Below are 19,808 nucleotides of genomic sequence, written 5' to 3'. Positions count from 1 at the left end.
GAAAGAAAAGGATGGATCCAGGATGTATTGGGGATGCATAGTAGCAGGAATAGATGCTGGGAGGCTGGGAAAGAGGGTATCCAGGGTGGTGAGGAGCCGGCAAAGTCTTCATGGAAGAGACATAATCATGCAGTTCGAAGAGTGGATTGTTTCCTAAAGAAAATAAAACTATGCTTTTCACCAACTTGAAGGGAGCTTCATTTAGATTTTTAGACTATAAAAACATACCAAATTAATGAGATAAAATGTATGCATGCTTGTATTGCAGTTATTCGTAATGTTTTGGTATTTCAGAGATATTAAAGAAGGAGTAATTTTTTAGGCTTATATCATTTATGAATCAGAAAATAAATTACCTGATAGCAGTTTTAATTGTTCTGCAGTATATTTTACTGAAAACATATTGTGGATAAATGAGCCACAAGGTAAAGCCAAATTTTGAACACGAAGAGTACTCAAAAACAAATGAAAATAATTGCATGAATAGAAACAGAAGACAATTTTAATATTTCATAAAACATTGAAATAATTTTTCTGTATTAAATATTATAATTTGAGTCTGTTATGTAAAAATTAAGCAAAATGGAATGGGTAAAACATGTTTAAATTGATAAAATCTTGTATGTGATAGAACCATGAGAATCCAATTGGAGGGAGTCGAGATGAACATCAGAGGTGTATTTAATCTCTCCAAGCCCCTGATTCCTAAAATGTAATAACACCTAATTCATAGGGTAAAATTAGATAAAATAATGGATAAAACAAGTTTCATAACCCCATAACCCACTATAGAAGTAAAAGTATTCCTTTTTAGAGATGTGGTCCTAAAAATTTAAGTGAACTAGTTACTAAACCAGTTTTAATCCAGTTAGTCTTTTAAGGCAGGGTGGAGAAAAATGGTGGAATAGAAGCCTACACTGTTAATCCCACCCCCACCCCACTTGAAACACCAAACTTCAACAAATATCTGCACATAGAAAAGCACCATAACAAGAACCAAAAATTACCTGAACAATCAAAATACCTAGTTTTAATTTCATATCACCAAAAGGGGACTTGAGGAGGCCAGGAATCACTTATGCTATTCCTCCCTGTCCTTTGGCAGCTGCATGGAGAAAGAATCTGTGCACTTTGGTGAGGGAGAGTGCAGTGGCTGTGGGACATTACATTAAATTCAGTGCTGCTCTGTCACGGCAGAGAATAAAGCTGTGCTGGGCTCAGCCAGAGCCTGCGCACAGAGGGAACAGCTGGATTAACCCTAGTCAGAGGGAATTTCCCATCCCACTGATCAAAACTTGAGTTTCGCTGCAAGCCTTGCCACCACAGGCCAAAGTGCCCTAGAATCCTATGTAAACTTGAAAGGCAGTCAGGCTGCAAGGACTGCAATTCCTAGGCAACTCCTAGTGCCAGTCTGAACTTAGAGCCATGAACTAGGGTAGCACATTACCTAGGGAGACACCAGCTAGCATGGCTAAAGGAGTGCTTGTGCCATGCCACCCCCAACCCCAGGCAATGCAGCTCACAGCAATGACAGTGACTTCTTCCTTGTGCTTAAGAAGAGAAGAGGAAACAGTAAAGAGGACTTTGTCTTACATCTTGGATACCAACTCAGCCACAATAGGATAGGGCACCAGGCAGAGTCATGAGGCCCCATACCAAAAGAAAGAATTAGTAAGCTTAAAGACATGCTATTTGAAAATATACTGTCAGAGGAGACAAAATAAAAAGTAGTAGAAAATAATAAAGCATACCTACGAGACCTAGAAATAGCCTCAGAAGAGCAAATCTAAGAATTATTGGCCTTCGGGCACGGTGGCTCATGCCTGTAATCCCAGCACTTTGGGAGGCTGAGGTGGGCAGATCACGAGGTCAGGAAATCAAGACCATCCTGGCTAACACAATGAAACCCTGTCTCTCTAAAAATACAAAAAAATTAGCCGGCGTGGTGGTGGGCGCCTGTAGTCCCAGCTACTCAGGAGGCTGAGGCAGGAGAATGGCGTGAACTCGGGAGGCAGAGCTTGCAGTGAGCAGAGATTGCACCACTGCACTCTAGCCTGGAGGACAGAGCGAGACTCCATCTCAAAAAATAAAAAAATAAAATAAAATAAAATAAAGAATTATTGGCCTTACAGAGGGAGTAGGGAAACAGATAGGGGTAGAAAGTTTATTCGAAGAGATTATATCAGAGAACTTCCCATACCTAGAGAAAGATATCAACCTTCAAATACAAGAAGATAGTAGAATACAACCAGATTTAACCCAAAGAAAATTAGCTTAAGGCATTTAACAATCAAAGTCCTAGATGTCAAGGATACAGAAAGGGTCCTAAAAGCAACAAGAGAAAAGGAACAAACAACATACAATGTAGCTCTGATACATCCAGTGGCAGAATTTTCAGTGGAAATCTTATAGGCCAGGAGAGAGTTGCATGACATATTTAAAGGGCTGAAGAAAAAAAAACTTTTATCCTAGAATAGTATATCTGGCAAAAATATCATTCAAATATGAAGGAGACATAAAGACTTTCCCAATAAAACAAGAGCTGGGGGATTTCATCAAAACCAGACCTATCTTACTAGAAATGCTAACAGGAGTTCTTCTATCGGAAAGAAAAAGATGATAATGAACAAAAAGAAATAATCTGAGGCACAAAACTCACTGGTAACAGTAAGCATGCAGAAAAACAGAATAGTTTAACCCTGTAATTGTGATGTGTAAACCACTCTTCACTTAAGTAGAAAGGCTAAATGATGAACCAGTCAAAAATAATACCTACAGCAACTTTTCCAAACATAGACAGTACAATAACACATAAAGAGAAACAACAAAATGTTAAAAGCAGGGGATGAAGTTCAAGTGTAGAGTATTTTTTATCAGTTTTTGTTAGTGTTAAGCAGTCAGCCACTTAAAATAATGGGTTATAAGGCAGTGTTTGCAAGCCTCATGGTAACCTCAAGTTGAAAAACATACAACGGATATGCAAAAAATAAAAAGAAAGAAATTAAAGCATACCACAAGAGAAAATCACTGTCACTAAGAGGAAGACAGGAAGAAGGAAAAGAAGACCACAAAACAACCAGAAAACAAATAACAAAATGGCAGGAGTAAGTCCCTACTTATCAGTAATAACATTAAGTGTAGATGGACTAAACTCTTCAATCAAAAGTCATAAAGTAGCTAATTGGATTTTAAAAAATCCCAAGACTGTGACCTTTTGCCTACTAGAATCACACTTCACCTATAAAGATACCTATAGACTGAAAATTCAAAAAAAGAGTAGGAGTAGTTATATAAGATAAAATGGATTTCAAGACAAAATCTGTAAGAAGAGACAAAGAAAGCCATTATATAATGATAAAGGGGTCAATTCAGCAAGAGGATATAATGATTGTAGATATATATGTACCCAACACTGCAGCACCCAGATATACAAAGCAAATATTATTAGAGCTAAAGAGAAATGGATCCTAATACAATAATAGCTGGAGTCTTCAACACCCACTTTCAGCATTGGACAGGTCTTCCAGACAGAAAATCGACAAAGATACATTGAACTTAGTCTGCACTGGACCCAGTAGATATTTACAGGACATTTCATCCAGTGGCTGTAGAATACACATTTTTCTCCTCAGCATGGAACTTTCTTGAGGACAAACCATATGTTAGGTCACAAAACAAGTTATGAAACATTCAAACAAATTGAAATAGTGTCAAATGTCTTCTCTGACCACAATGGAACTAAGAGTCAATAACAAGAGGAATTTTGGAAACTATACAAACACATAGAAGTTAAACACTATGCGCCTTTCTTCAAAGAAGAAATTAAGAAGGAAATTGAAAAACTTCTTGGAACAAATGATAATGGAAGCATAATGTATCAAAACATATGGGATGCAGCAAAACCAGTACTAAGAGGGAAATTTATATATAGCTATAAGTGCCTACAACAAAAAAGAGAAGAAAAACTTCAAATAAATAACCTAATACTTCAACTTAAAGAACCAGAAAAGCAAGAGCAAACCAAACCCCAAATTAGTAGAAAAGAAATAATGAAGATCAGAGCAAAAATAAATGAATTTGAAATGAAGAAGAAAACAAAAGATCAATGAAACAAAAAGTTGATTTTTTGAAAAGATAAAATTGACAAAACTTTAGCCAGACCAAGAAAAAGAGAGAGAAGATCCAAATAAACAACATTTATGAAAAGAAACAAAATTAATGAAAACAAAAATGAAAAGGAGACATTACAACAAAACAAAAATGAAAAGGAGAAATTGAAAGGATCATTAGTGGCTCCTGTGAGCAACTATCTGCCAATAAATTGGAAAATCTAGAAAAAATGGATAAATTCCTAGATACATACTACCTGCCAACATTGAACCAAACAGACCAATAACAAGTAAAAGCCATCATAAAGAGTTCCAGTAAAGAAAAGCCTGGGACCTGATAGCTTCACTGCAGAATATCTACCAAACACTTAAAGAAGAACTGTTCTAAATCCTATGAGGTCAATATTACCCTGATACAAAAACTAGAAAAAGATACATCCCAAAAAAGAAAACTACAGTTCAATATCCCTGGTGAATATTGATGCAAAAATCCTCAACAAAATACTAGCAAACCGAATTCAGTAATACACAAGAAAGATTATTCATAATGACCAAATGAGATTTATCCCAAGGATGCAAGGAGGTGATACACAAATCAATCAGTGTGATACACCACATCAACTGAATGAAGGGCAGAAACCAAATGCTCATTTCAATTGATGCTAAAAAAGCATTTGATAAAAGTTAACACCCCTTCACGATAAAAACCCTCAAAAAATTAGGTATAGATGAAACATGCCTCCACATAATGAAAGCCATATATGACAGACCACAGCTAGTATTGTACCGAATGGGGGAAAACTGAAAGCCTTTCATTTTAGATCTGGAACACAAAAAGGATGCCCACTTTCACCACTGTTATTCAACATAGTACTGGAAGTCCTTGCTATAGCAATGAGACAAGAGAAAGAAACAAAGGGCATACGAATTGAAAATGAAGAAGTCAAATTATGCTTGTTTGCAGATGAGATGATCTTATATTTGGAAAAAACTAAAGAGTCCACAAAAAGACTATTAGAAATCATAAATTCAGTAAAGTTGAAGGATACAAAATTAACATACAAAAATCAGTAGCATTTCTCTATGTGCACAGTGAACAATCTGAAAATTTAAAAGGTAATCCAATTTACAATAGCCACAGATAAAATTAAATACCTAAGATTAACTTAACCAAAGAAGTGAAAGATCTCTACAATGAAAACTATAAAACATTGATGAAATAAATTGAAGAGGACACCAAAAAATGGCAAGATATTCCATGTTCATGGATTGGAAGAATTAATATTGTTAAAATGTCCATACTACCCAAAGCAATCTACAGACTCAATGCATCCCTATAAAAATACCAGTGACATGCTTCATAGAAATACAGCAAACAATTCTGAAATTTATATGGAACCACAAAAGATCCAGAATAGCCACAGCTATCCTAAACAAAAAGAACCAAAAACAGGAGGAATTACATTAGCTGACTTCAAATTATACTACAGAGCTATAGTGACTAAAACAGCATGGTACTGGCATAAAAATAGACTCATAGACCAGGGGAATAGACTAAAGAACACAGAAACAAATCCACACACCTACAGTGAACTCATTTTCAACAAAGGTGCCAAGAGCATATATTGGGGAAAAGACAATCTATTCAATAAATGGTGCTGGGAAAACTGGATATCCATATGTAGAATAATAAAACTTGACCCTTGTCTCTTGCCTTATATAAAAATCAAATCAAATGGATAAAAGACTTAAATCTAAGACCTCAAACTATGAAACTACCATGAGAAAACATTGGGGATTGACACAACTTTTATTTACATGCAACTATAATTATACCAAACACAAATTGCTCTATTTATTAAAGTGGTTTCAGCAGGATCTCATAGATCATTTATGCTGTGTGTTTAACTATGATATAATTACCTTAAAAATCTGTAGATTTTTCCATAGTTGAGAGGATATTTTGTAGTTAGTCTTTGACCAAGCATCAATCCATGTAATTCTATTCTCCTGGACTGCCCAAGGCTGACATAACTAATCACTAGCGTAGGAGAAGATTCCACTAACAAGAGGAGGAGGCCCAGAGGGCCCAGAATCAGGGAAAGGGATGAGGGGTTAGCATGAGTGCCACAAAATAAAATGGGAGGTGGCATTTTATTCAAATGCTAGATAAAAAATAACTGTGCTAACTTTGACAATGGTATTATTAAACTCTCATGATGATAAAGAAGAAGCAGGCAATAATCATGAGAGCAGAGGCTTCTGGGAATGACTTTGAAGGGGGCCATTTAATTTCTTATTATAATAAGTTCAGCACTGAAAAACAGATTCTAAGCTCTATTTTCTCTCTTCTCTCTCATTCTTTCTGCTTCAACTCCCAATTCCTCTTCAGCTGAGGAAAATGTATTGGTGTCCTGATATAAACTTGAAAGCTGAGGAGGAAGAATTCAGAAATGATGGTTGCTCTAAATAATGTATGTGAAAATTTATAACATGATAGGCACATAAGAGAAACACCAAAATATTAAAATTTATTATCTCTGGGCAAAGGGATTATAAGCCATTTTTATTATTTACTCTCATCTTCTCTATATTTTCCAAATGTCCTACAATAAGCATGTATCACTTTTGTAATTACGAGAACAACGTGAAAAAAATAATTCTGCTGGTATGGACTACTGAGAAAATTGAGTACAGAGAATGCTGTCAGTGAAACTAGAATGATTTCCTACAAAGCATGATGTTTTAAACACTAATGGAATACTGCCTTAAATTATAATAGAAGGGTGCCTGGTAGATTACATATGCAAAATATTTGCTTTAGCAGAATAAATCTGTAAAGCAATTACATTTAATATACTAAATCCATGTACTATCATAAGTCTTAAATTCAAAGCAACATGAAACATGGTTGAGTTTACATTGTGATACTGGAGACATTCCAAGGAGAATCATGTGGGAGAAGTCACAATGTAACAATGTTTTCAGTGGCTTCCTTGGAAAGGGCAACTCTAGCATGAATGGAATCACATCAGAGACTTCAGGAACCATCAGGTTTGCAGTGACTGGTATGGACAGAGACCACCTCCTGCAGCAATGGAGGGAACTTCTCAAGAGAGCCTCTTTGGCCTGAGTGCAGAGGTCACTGAGGCACTCCTTAATACTTGGGTTAATGTGATTATATTATATTTTGACCAACTCCCAATGTAACTAGATTGCTGTAACCTATATAGAGGACAGAATATTCTAGTCATTTGGAAATCAACGTAGAGACATTTATATCTGGTCTTAAAGATAGACTGAGTCTTGTGGAATATTATACAGCTGAGTCCGTCTGGAGCCCTTTGGTCTATATTTCTCTAAAACATCATTTTAGATTTTAAAAGAAAAATGTCAAGGATGGTTACCAGAGGCTGGAAAGGGTAGCGGAGGGTTGGGGAGGGGATGCAGATGGTTAATGTCTACAAAAAAATAGAAAAAATGGGGCTGGGCACGGTGGCTCACGCCTGTAATCCCAGCACTTTGGGAGGCCGAGGCAGGCGGATCACGAGGTTAGGAGATGGAGACCATCCTGGCTAACATGGTGAAACCCCGTCTCTACTAAAAAGTACAAAAAATTAGCCAGGCGTTGTGGCAGGCACCTGTAGTCCCAGATACTCGGGAGGCTGAGGCAGAAGAATGGCGTGAACCCGGGAGGCAGAGCTTGTAGGGAGCCGAGATCACGCCACTGCACTCCAGCCTGGGCAACAAAGTGAGACTCTGTTTCAAAAAAAAAAAGAAAAAATGAATTAGACTATTTGTTAGCACAAAAGGATGACTATAGTCAATAATAACTTAATTGTGTATTCTTACATAACTTAAAGAATGTAATTGGATTGTTTGTAACTCAAAGGATAAATGCTTGAAGTGATAGATACCCCATTCTCCATGATGGGCTTATTTCATATTGATGCCTATTTCTTTTTTTTTTTTTAATTTTACTTTAAGTTCTGGGATACATGTGCAGAACATGTAGGTTTGTTTCATAGGTATACATGTGCCATGGTGGTTTGCTGCACCTATCAACCCATCATCTAGGTTTTAAGCCCAGCATGCATTAGCTATTTGTCCTGATGTTCTCCCTCCCTTCGCCTACCCAACAGGCCTCAGTGTGTGTTGTTCCCCTCCCTGTATCCATGTGTTCTCATTGTTCAACTCCCACTTATGAGTGAGAACATGTGGTGTTTGGTTTTCTGTTCCTGTGTTAGTTTGCTGAGGATAATATCTTCCAGCTTCATCCATGTCCCTGCAAAGGACATGATATCATTCATTTTTATGGCAGAATAGTATCACATGGTGTATATATACCACATTTTCTTTTTCCAGTCTATCATTGATCGGCATTTGGGTTGGTTCCATGTCTTTGCTATTGTAAGTAGTGCTGCAATAAACATACGTGTGCATGTGTCTTTGTAGTAGAATGATTTAAATTCCTTTGGGTATATACCCGGTAAAGGGATTGGTAGGCCAAATGGTATTTCTGGTTCTAGATCCTTGAGGAATTGCCACACTGTCTTCCAGGATGATTGAACTAATTTACATTCCCACCAACCGTGTAAAAGCATTCCTATTTCTCCACAGCCTTGCCAGTATGTGCTGTTTCTTGACGTTTTAATAATCACCATTTTGACTGGCGTGAGGTGATATCTCATTGTGGTTTTGATTTGCATTTCTCTGATGATCAGTGATGTTGAGCTTTTTTTTCATATGGTTGTTGGCTGCATAAATGTCTTCTTTTGAGAAGTGTCTGTTCATATGCTTTGCCCACTTTTTGATGCTTTGATGTGGTTGTTTTTTCTTGTACATTTGTTTAAGTTCTTTGTAGATTCTGGATATTAGACATTTATCAGATGGGTAGATTGCAAAAATTTTCTCCCATTCTCTAGGTTGCCTGTTCACTCTGATGATAGTTTCTTTTGCTGTGCAGAAGCTCTTCAGTTTAATTAGATCCTATTTGTCAATTTTAGCTTTTGTTGCAATTGAGTTTGACATTTTCATCATGAAATCTTTGCCCATGCCTATGTCCTGAATGGTATTGCCTAGGTTTTCTTCTAGGGTTTTTATGGTTTTGGATTTTTCATTTAAGTCTTTAATCCATCTTGAGTTAATTTTTGTATAAGGTGTAAGGAAGGGGCCCAATTTTAGTTTCCCAGCACCATTTATTAAAAAGGGAGTCCTTTCCCCATTGCTTGTTTTTGTCAGGTTTGTCAAAGATCAGATGAATGTAGATGCATGGTGTTATATCTGAGGTCTCTGTTCTGTTCCATTGATTCATATGTCTGTTTTGGCACCAGTACCATACTGTTTTGGTTACTGTGGCCTTGTAGTATATTTTGAAGTCAGGTAGCGTGATGCCTCCAGCTTTGTTCTTTTTGCTTAGGATTGTCTTGGCTATACAAGACATATGGTTCCATATGAAATTTAAAGTCATTTTTCTAATTCTGTAAAGAATGTCAGTGGTAGTTTGTTGGGAATAATATTGAATCTATAAATTACTTTGGGCAGCATGTGCATTTTCAAGATATTGATTCTTCCTCTTTATGAGGATAGAATGTTTTTTCGTTTGTTTGTATCTTCTATTATATCCTTGAACAGTAGTTTGTACTTCTTCTGCAAGAGGTCTTTTATGTCCCTTGTCAGCTGTATTCCTAGGTATTTTATTCTTTTGTAGCAATTGTAAATGGGAGTTCATTCATGATTTGGCTCTCTCCTTGTCTATTGTTGGTGTAAAGGAATGCTTGTGATTTTTGCACATTAATTTTGTATCCTGAGACTTTGCTGAAGTTGCTTATCAGTTTAAGGAGTTTTCAGGCTGAGATGAAGGGGTTTTCTAAATATAAAAATATGTCATCTGGGCTGGGCCCAGTGGCTCATGCCTGTAATCCCAGCACTTTGGGAAGCCAAGGCGGGTGGATCACAAGATGAAGAGATCGAGACTATCCTGGCCAACATGGTGAAACCTCATCTCTATTAAAATTACAAAAATTAGCTGGGCATGGTGGCGTGTGCCTGTAGTCCCAGCTACTTGGGAGGCTGAGGCAGGTGATCCACTTGAACCTGGAAGGCGGAGGTTGCAGTGAGCCGAGATCGCACCACTGCACTCCAGCCTAGCGACAGAGCAAGATTCTGTCTCAGAAAAAACAAACAAACAAAAAAACCATGTCATCTGCAAACGGAGACAATTTGACTTCCTCTCTTCCTATTTGAATACCTTTTATTGTTCCTCTTGCCTGATTGCTCTGGCCAGAACTTTCAATACTATGTTGAATAGTAGTGGTGAGAGAGGACATCTTTGTCTTGTGCCGGTTTTCAAAGGGAATGCTTCCAGCTTGCCCTCTCATTATGATATTGGCTGTGGGTTTGTCATAAATAGGTCTTATTTTTTAAAGATATGTTCCATCAATATCGAGTTTATTGAGAGTTTTTAACTTGAAGGGACGTTGAATTTTATCAAAGGCCTTTTCTGCATCTATTGAGATAATCATATGGTTTTTGTCATTGGTTCTCTTTATGTGATGGATTACGTTTATTGATTTGTGTATGTTGAACCAGCCTTGCATCTCAGGGATGAAGCCGACTTGATCATGGTGGATAAGCTTTTCAATGTGCTGCCAGATTCAGTTTGCCAGTATTTTATGGAGGATTTCCACATCAATGTTCATCAGGGATATTGACCTCAAGTTTTCTCTTTTTGTTGTGTCTCTGCCAGGTTTTGATATCAGGATGATGCTGGCTTCATAAACTGAGTTAGGGAGCAGTCCCTCCTTTTCAATTGTTTGGAATAGTTTCAGAAGGAATGATACCAACTCCTCTTTGTACCTCTCATAGAATTCTGCTATGAATCCATCTGGTCCTGGACTTTTTCTGGTTGGTAGGCTATTAATTACTTCCTTAATTTTAGAACTTGTTATTGATCTATTCAGGGATTCAACTTCTTCTTGGTTTAGTCTTGGGAGGGTGTATGTGTCCAAGAATTTATCCATTTTCTAGTTTATTTGCCTAGAGGTGTTTATAGTATTCTCTGATGATAGTTTGTATTCCTGTGGGGTCAGTGGTGATATCCCCTTTATCATTTTCTATTGTGTCTATTTTATTCTTTTCTCTTTTCTTCTTTATTAGTCTAGCTAGTGGTCTATCTATTTTGTAAATTTTTTCAAAAAACAGCTCCTGGGTTGATTGATTTTTTGAAAAGAGTTTCATGTCCCTATCTCCTTCAGTTCCACTCTGATCTTAGTTATTTATTGTCTTCTGCTAGTTTTTGAATTCGTTTGTGCTTGCTTCTCTAGCTCCTTTAATTGTGATGTTAGGGAGTCGATTTGAGATCTTTCTATCTTTCTGATGTGGACATTTTATGCAATAAGTTTCCTTCTTAACATTGCTTTAGTTTGTCCCAGAGACTCTGGCACATTGTCTCTTTGTTCTCATTGGTTTCAAAGAACTTCTTGATTTCTTCCTTAATTTCTTTATTTACCCAGGAGTCATTCAGGAGCAGGTTGCCAAATTTCCATGTAGCTGTGTGGTTTTGAGTGAGTTTTTTAATCCTGAGCTCTAATTTGATTGCACTGTGGTCTAAGGGACTTTTTGTTAAGATTTCAGTTCTTTTGCATTTGCTGAGGAGTGTTTTACTTCTAATTGTGTGATCGATTTTAGAGTAAGAGCCATGTGGCACTGAGAAGAGTATATATTGTATTGATTTGGGGTGGAGAGTTCTGTGGTTTATCTATTAGGCCCATTTGATCCAGAGCTGAGTTCAAGTCCTGAATATCCTTGTTAATTTTCTGTCTCATTGATCTGTCTAATACTGATAGTGGGTTGTTAAAGTCTCCGACTATTATTGTGTGGGAGTCTAAGTCTCTTTATAGGTCTCTAAGAATTTGTTGTATGAATCTGAGTGCTTCTGTACTGGGTGCATATATTTAGGATAACTATCTCTTTTTGTTGAATTGGTCTTTTTACCATTATGCAATGCCCCTCTTTGTCTTTTTTATCTTTGTTGGTTTAAAGTCTGTTCTGTCAGAGACAGTCAGAGACAGGGTTGCAACCCCTGCTTTTTTTTTAGCTTTCCATTTGCTTGGTAAATATTCCGCCATCCCTTTATTTTGAGCCTATGTGTGTCTTCTAACATGAGAGGGGTCTCTTGAACACAGCACACCAATGGGTCTTGACTCTTTATCCAATTAGCCAGTCTATGCCTTTTAATTGGGGCAATTAGTTCATTTACATTTAAGGTTAATATTGTTATGTGTGAATTTGGTCCTGTCATCATGAGGCTAGCTAGTTATTTTGCACACTAGTTGATGCAGTTTCTTCATAGTGTCATTGGTCTTTATATTTTGGTGTGTTTTTGCAGTGGCTGGTACCAGTTTTTCCTTTTCATATTTAGTGCTTCCTTCAGGAGCTCTTGCAAGGCAAGCCTGGTGGTAATGAAATCCCTCAGCATTTGCTTGTCTGAAAAGGATTTTATTTCTATTTCTGGGTTGAGAATTATTGAATATTGGCCTCCACTCTCCTCTGGCTTGTAGGTTTTCTGCTGAGAAGTCCACTGTTAGTCTGACAGGCTTCCTTTTATAGGTTACCTGGCCTTTCTGTCTGGCTGCCCTTTACATTTTTTACTGCACTGTGACCTTGGGAAATCTGGTTATTATGTGTCTTGGGGTTGATGTTCTCATGGAGTATCTTAGTGGTGTTCTCTCTATTTCCTCTCTTGCTATGTTAGGGAAGTTCTCCTGGATAATATCCTGAAATGTGTTTCCCAACTTGGTTCTATTATTCCCCATCTCTTTCAGGTATACCAACCAATTGTAGGTTTAGTCTTTTTACATAGTCCTATATTTCTTGGAGGTTTTGTTTGTTTCTTTTCATTCCTTTTTCTCTAATCTTGTCTGCTTGCCTTATTTCAGTAAGATGGTCTTCAATATCTGATATTCTTTCTTCTGCTTGCTTGATTGATTTGGCTGTTGATACTTGTGCATGCTTCGCAAAGTTCTCATGCTGTGTTTTCCAGCTTCCTCAGGTCATTTATGTTCCTCTCTAAACTGGTTATTCTAGTTAGCAGCTCCTGTAACCTTTTATCAAGGTTCTTAGCTTCTTTGCATTGAATTAAAACATGCTCCTTTACCTCAGTGGAGTTTGTTATTACCCATGTTCTGAAGCCTACTTCTGTCAATTCGTCCATCTTATCCTCCATTCAGTTTACGCCTTTGCTGGACAGGTATTGCGATCATTTGGAGGAGAAGAAGCACTCTTGCCTTTTCGGTTCTCAGCATTTTTTTTTTTTTATTGATTCTTTCTCATTTTCGTGAGATTGTCTAGTTTCAATCTTTGAGGCTGCTGACCCTTGGATGAGGTTTTTGTGGAACTTTTTTGTTGATGCTGTTGTTGTCGCTTTCTGTTTGTTTGTTTTTCTTTCAATAGTCAGGTCTCTCTTCTGCCAGGCTGCTGCATTTGCTGGGGGTTTACTTCAGGCCCTATTCATCTGGTTCACTCCTGCGCCTAGAAATGTCACTCAGGGAGGCTGGAGAACAGCCAAGATGCGTACCTGCTTCTTCCTCTGGGATCTCTGACCTTGAGGGGCACCAACCTGATGCCAGTAGATATGCTCCTGTACAGGATGTCTGACAACCCCTGTTGGTGGGGGTCTCACCCAGTTAGGTGGCATGGGAAGTAGGACCTGTTTAACAAAGCACTTTGGCTGTCCCTTGGTGGAGGGGATGTGCTGTGGTGGGGGAAAACCTATTCAACTGGGCTGCCTGGATTCCTCAGAGCTAGAAGGAGGAGAGGCTACATCTGCTGGTCTGCTGACACTACAGCCACCCCTCCCACTAGGGGCTCAGGCCCAGAGAGCTCAGAGTTCTGTCCCTGAGCCCCTGACTGCAGTTGTTGGAGTTCCTGCAGGGATGCCCTACCGAGTGAGGAGGGATGAGTCAGGCTCAGGCCTGAGGAGTTACTCTGGCCACATTCTACCACAGCAGGTGTGTTAGGCTGTGGGTAGTACCTCTTGGGACCAAGCCATCCAGCCTTCCTGGCTCCAGCAGGGGAAAAGTACAGCCTGGAGCTATAGAGATGGCTTCCGCCCTTCCCCCGCCCTGGGAGCTTAGTGTGTTAGGCAGCTACGAGTCCCAGAGTTGGCTGCCACCACCCCCAAAGAGCTTAGACAGCAGGCAGCTGCAGCTGTGGCGATGGCCGCCCCTCCTCTGGGGAACTTGGCAGGCTTAGGCAGTTCTAGCTGAGTGGCTGTTGAGAATCTAGGTGTTGCTCTGTGGTTGGGACCTTAGACCCTGGTGCCCTGGTGGGCTCACATGTGGGATCTACCAATCTGTCGGTTGCACAGTTACATGTAAAAAGCAGTTTCCCAGGCTGGGTAGCATGCTCACTCACCGCCTCCCTTGGCTGGGGTGTGGGGGCTCCCCTGCCCCGTGTGGCCCTCAGGTGGGCTGTCACACCACGCTGCTCTTCCTTTCTCCTCATGCCTATTTCTTTTATATATATATATGTAAATGTATACATATATGTATATATAAATATATACGTGAATATATACATGTATGTATATATAAATATATACGTGAATATATACATGTATGTATATATAAATATATACATGAATATATACATGTATGTATATATAAATATATACGTGAATATATACATGTATGTTTATATAAATATATACGTGAATATATACATGTATGTATATATAAATATATACGTGAATATATACATGTATGTATATATAAATATATATGTATATATAAATATATATGTGAATATATATTTATACATATATATAATTTATACATATATAAATATATATACATACATGTATATATACATATATAAATATATATACATACATGTATATATACATATATAAATATATATACATATATGTATATATAAATATATGTGTGAATATATACACATATGTATATATAAATATATGAGTGAATATATACATATATGCATATATAAATATATGTAAATATATACATGTATGTATATATAAATGTGTGAATATATACACATATGTATATATAAATATATGTGTGAATATATACACATATGTATATATAAATATATGAGTGAATATATACATATATGCATATATAAATATATGTAAATATATACGTGTGTATATATAAATATATGTGTGAATATATACACATATGTATATATAAAGATATGTGTGAATATATACATATATGTATATATAAATATGAGTGAATATATACACATATGCATATATAAATATATGTAAATATATACACGTATGTATATATAAATATATGTGTGAATATATACACATATGTATATATAAATATATGTGTGAATATATACACATTTGTATATGTAAATATATGTAAATATATACACATATGCATATATAAATGTATGTAAATATATACATATATGTATATATAAATATATGTGTAAACATATATTTACATATATGTATATATGTACATATATAGTTTCTTTTTTAAACTTTAAGTTCTGGGATACACATGCAGAACATGCAAGTTTGGTACATAGGTATACATGTGCCATGGTGGTTCCGCATGCCTATTTCAAAACCTCTCATGTATCCCCTAAATATATACACCTACTATATACCCACAAAAAATTTAAAAAGTAATTTAAAAAATTAAAAATAAAAACAAGCTAAAATTTATAACAAAAAAAAAAAAAGAAAAATGTCTTCACCATTGAATACCCAGAATGACCCAATACTATGTTTGGATGTAATCTGAACCGGTATTTAATGGAGGTAGAATTTGGGTGACTAATGTAATTATAAAAATTTTAAATAAAACTAGCATCAAAAATTTACTAACATCGTCAATCCTTTTATACTAAAACAAAGTCGATACTTTATGACACAAAATGCCACCACTGATAATTTATTTTTAAAACTTTTTTTGGCATGAACATTAAGTGCTTACATAAAGCATCGCTACTTGTCTGTACGTGAGTCTATGAAAAGATGACAGGTTTGACTCTTGTTTAGGGAAAAACACAACAGAAACCCAAAGATCTCAAATTTAAAGGCCAAGAGAAAAAAAATCACACATGACAGGAGTATAAATGACAATTCTGCACAGAAAAGATTCATATAACAACTGAGCTCGTAGTACTTCACCCTAGATGGCAAATCACATAGCCTCATTTCCACATGACAAGAAAATTACTCCATCTGTAAATAATGCCTGTTCTCTGTGGTTCTAAAAACTGTGGCAGGTGAGAATTTAAAGTTTGGGGTTATTACATTATCAACTCATAAGATGTCAAAACTGAGAGAGTCTTTAGAGAAGCTTGCTTTTTTAATTTTTATTTTTTGATGGAGAACATGAGAGAGAGAGGAGAGAAAAAAATAATTTGAGGAATTCCCCCTTGGTCAGAGAGAAAGCCAATGTGTTAATTACATAATAGTTACTTACATGGCCTAATTGTTTTTATGACAATCTTCAAAGCTTATGTCTCTCCTTCCTTCTTTGTAGACTCCCATGGTTAGGATAAAACACAGGAGTAAGCACAGTTTACCTACAGATTCATTCTGATTGCTAACCATTTCCAAACTTCCACATGTTCTTTAACCGCTGAGTTCTAGCCTATAGAGAACATGCTTTCTTTTGTGTGTGTGTGATAAAACTATGATAAAACAACCTGATAGTTTTTAAAAAGGCAAAAACTTGAACAGACTTTTCATCAAAGAAGATCAGCAAAAGACCAAGAAATTATGCAAAAAGATGCTCAATATCATTAGTCGTTAGGGAAATGCAACTTAAAATAATATACCACTGGGGCCTGGCACAGTGGCTCATGCCTGTAATCCCAGCACTTTGGGAGGCCGAGGTGGGCAGATCACCTGAGGTCAGGAGTTTGAGATCAGCCTGGCCAACACGGTGAAACCCTATCTCTACTAAAAACACAAAAATTAGCTGGGCATGGTGGCACATGCCTGTAATCCCAGCTACTCGGGAGGCTGAGGCAGGAGAATCACTTGAACCCGGGAGGCAGAGGTTGCAGTGAGCCCAGATCTCACCACTGCACTCCAGCCTGGGCAACAGAGTGAGACTCCGTCTCAAAAACAAACAAACAAACAGACAAACAAAACAAAAAACACTGCATACTCACTAGAACAACTAAAATCAAAAAGACTGGTGAGACTAATTGCTGGTGAGGATGTAAAGCAACTGGAACTCATAAAAATTCCTGGTGAGTGTGTAAAATGATACAGCACTTTGGAAAACAGTTTAGCCATTTTTCTAAAGTAAAGCATACACTTATCACATATCTCAGTCTTTCCAAGTATTTACCCAAGAGAAAAATCTATGTGTATAATTTTACATAAATATTTATAATACCTTTATTCCTGATAGCCAAAATGAGAAACATTGATAGGTGAATGAATAAACAAATTAGAGTTTACTTGTGTGATGGAGCAGTTCTCATCAATAAAAAGAAGCAATCTACCGATAGATACAACAATATGTTTGCATTTCATAGATATTTGAGCAAAAGATGCCATTTGTATAATATCCTAGAATACACAAGACTAATCTATTTGACACAATCAGACCAGTAGTCACATGGAATAGGTAAATAGTTGAAAGAGATTGACTAAAAAGGGGTGCAAGGGAACTTTTTTGTGGAATAGAAATGTTCTATATCTTGATGATATTTACAAGGGTGTGTACAATTGTTAAGAGTCACCGACCTGTATGTACACTTAAAAAGTGTGATATTATTTTTATTGTAAGTATATTATACTTCAATGAAGTTTACTTTAAAAATATACATTTCCTATATCTCTGTTGCAGTGCCTTGCAGTAATGGAAGTTCATTGCAATATTGTTTATAAGAGTATTAAATTGGAAACAAATTAATAATTCAACAATAGAGAGACAGTTAAATAACCTATGGCCATAAAAGACTGGAGGCAGGAATCATTGAAATTACTACAAATCAGCAGAAATATCTACTCATGTATTTGCAGCTAGTACTATGAAACTTAATTATCAATAGACATACATCATACTCTGGTTATTCCACATTTACTCAGACTCATTCTCAATCCTTCTATTCCCTACATATTGTCCTGTGTAGTTGATGCTTAGGGGCAGCATTGCCCAGATTCTCTAGTCTGCTGGTTTCCTGTGGAGTTTATCTAACACAGCCATCAACAAGACATTGGAGTGAAAAGAAAGAATTAGGATTATTTCTTCACCATTCCCTCCCTGCTGTGTTTCAGGGTTCTGGCAGTGGCTGTGGGCCCCTAAGACTGTAACTTATTCTGTTGGGCAGCCTCTCCTCCATGACTCCACCTCTTACTCTGTTCTGATGACCTTATTTACACCCTTATTTCTTTCCAGCCTACAGCCATAGCAGCTTCCTGTTTTGTTATATCTGGGTTTCATAAACTTTGCCTACACCTCTGTAAATAGTCCTTTTATTAAAGTCTCTTGAATTGCTCCATTTAAATGAAAATTTTGTTTCTTCCCAAGACAGATTAACTGTGATCTCACTGAAATACTCTCAGCTGCATATGACAGGTTTACCTTACGAATGTTAAAACAACCAAAGCAAAGATGAATTGGGCTAAACAAATCTAAAAACAGATTACTTTTCAGTTGCTATCATTTGACCATTTTCCATCAAGCAATTTATAGAGACTTGCTACTAGACTTTTAATTTTACACCTTTGAAGATATCTTTAGAATGATACATGTGTTTCTAATATTGAATGGAATTTAACAAAATAATTCAAATATCTTTTGCACAGTTTTCTGAGCTATTTTAATTGGGACTTTGATTTTTCTATGATTTCTTTCTCTTCCTTTACTAAGGGTATTACAGAATTCAGTTTTGCAGCAAGACCGCCCGAGGGTCTACTATCATTTAGTACTTTTATAAAATTTAGGGTGAGGCCGGGTGCGGTGCCTCACGCCTATAATCCCAGCACTTTGGGAGGGCGAGGCAGGCAGATCACCTGAGGTCAGGAGTTCGAGAGCAGCCTGGCCAACATGACGAAACCCTGTCTCTACTAAACATAACAAAAATTAGCTGGGTATGGTGGTGCGTGCCTGTAATCCCAGCTACTCGGGAGGCTGAGACAGGAGAATCCCTTGAGCCCAGGAGGCGGAGGTTGCAGTGAGCCGAGATTGTGCCACTGCACTCCAGCCTGGGCGACACAGAGAGTCAGTCTCAAAAAAATAAAAAATAAAAATCACAAAAATTAACTCAAGATGGATTAAAGATTTAAATGTAAGACCTAAAACCATAAAAACCCCAAAAGAAAACCTAGGCAATACCATTCAGGACATAGGCATGGGCAAAGACTTCATGACTAAAACACTAAAAGCAACGGCAACAAAAGCCAAAATTGACAAATGAGATCTAATTAAACTAAAGAGCTTCTGCACAGCAAAAGAAACTAGCATCAGAGTGAACAGGCAACCTACAGAATGGGAGAAAATTTTTGCAAGCTATCCATCTGACAAAGGGCTAATATCCGGAATCGATAAAAAACTTAAACAAATTTACAAGAAAAAAACAACCCCATCAAAAAGTGGGCAAAGGATATGAACAGACACTTCTCAAAAGAAGACGTTTATGCAGCCAAAAAACATATGAAAAAAAGCTCATCATCACTGGTCATTA

This window comes from Pan troglodytes, chromosome 6, assembly GCF_028858775.2.
Source record: "Pan troglodytes isolate AG18354 chromosome 6, NHGRI_mPanTro3-v2.0_pri, whole genome shotgun sequence".
In the NCBI taxonomy this organism is placed as follows: domain Eukaryota; kingdom Metazoa; phylum Chordata; class Mammalia; order Primates; family Hominidae; genus Pan; species Pan troglodytes.
Note: the sequence above shows the minus strand (reverse complement) of the source record.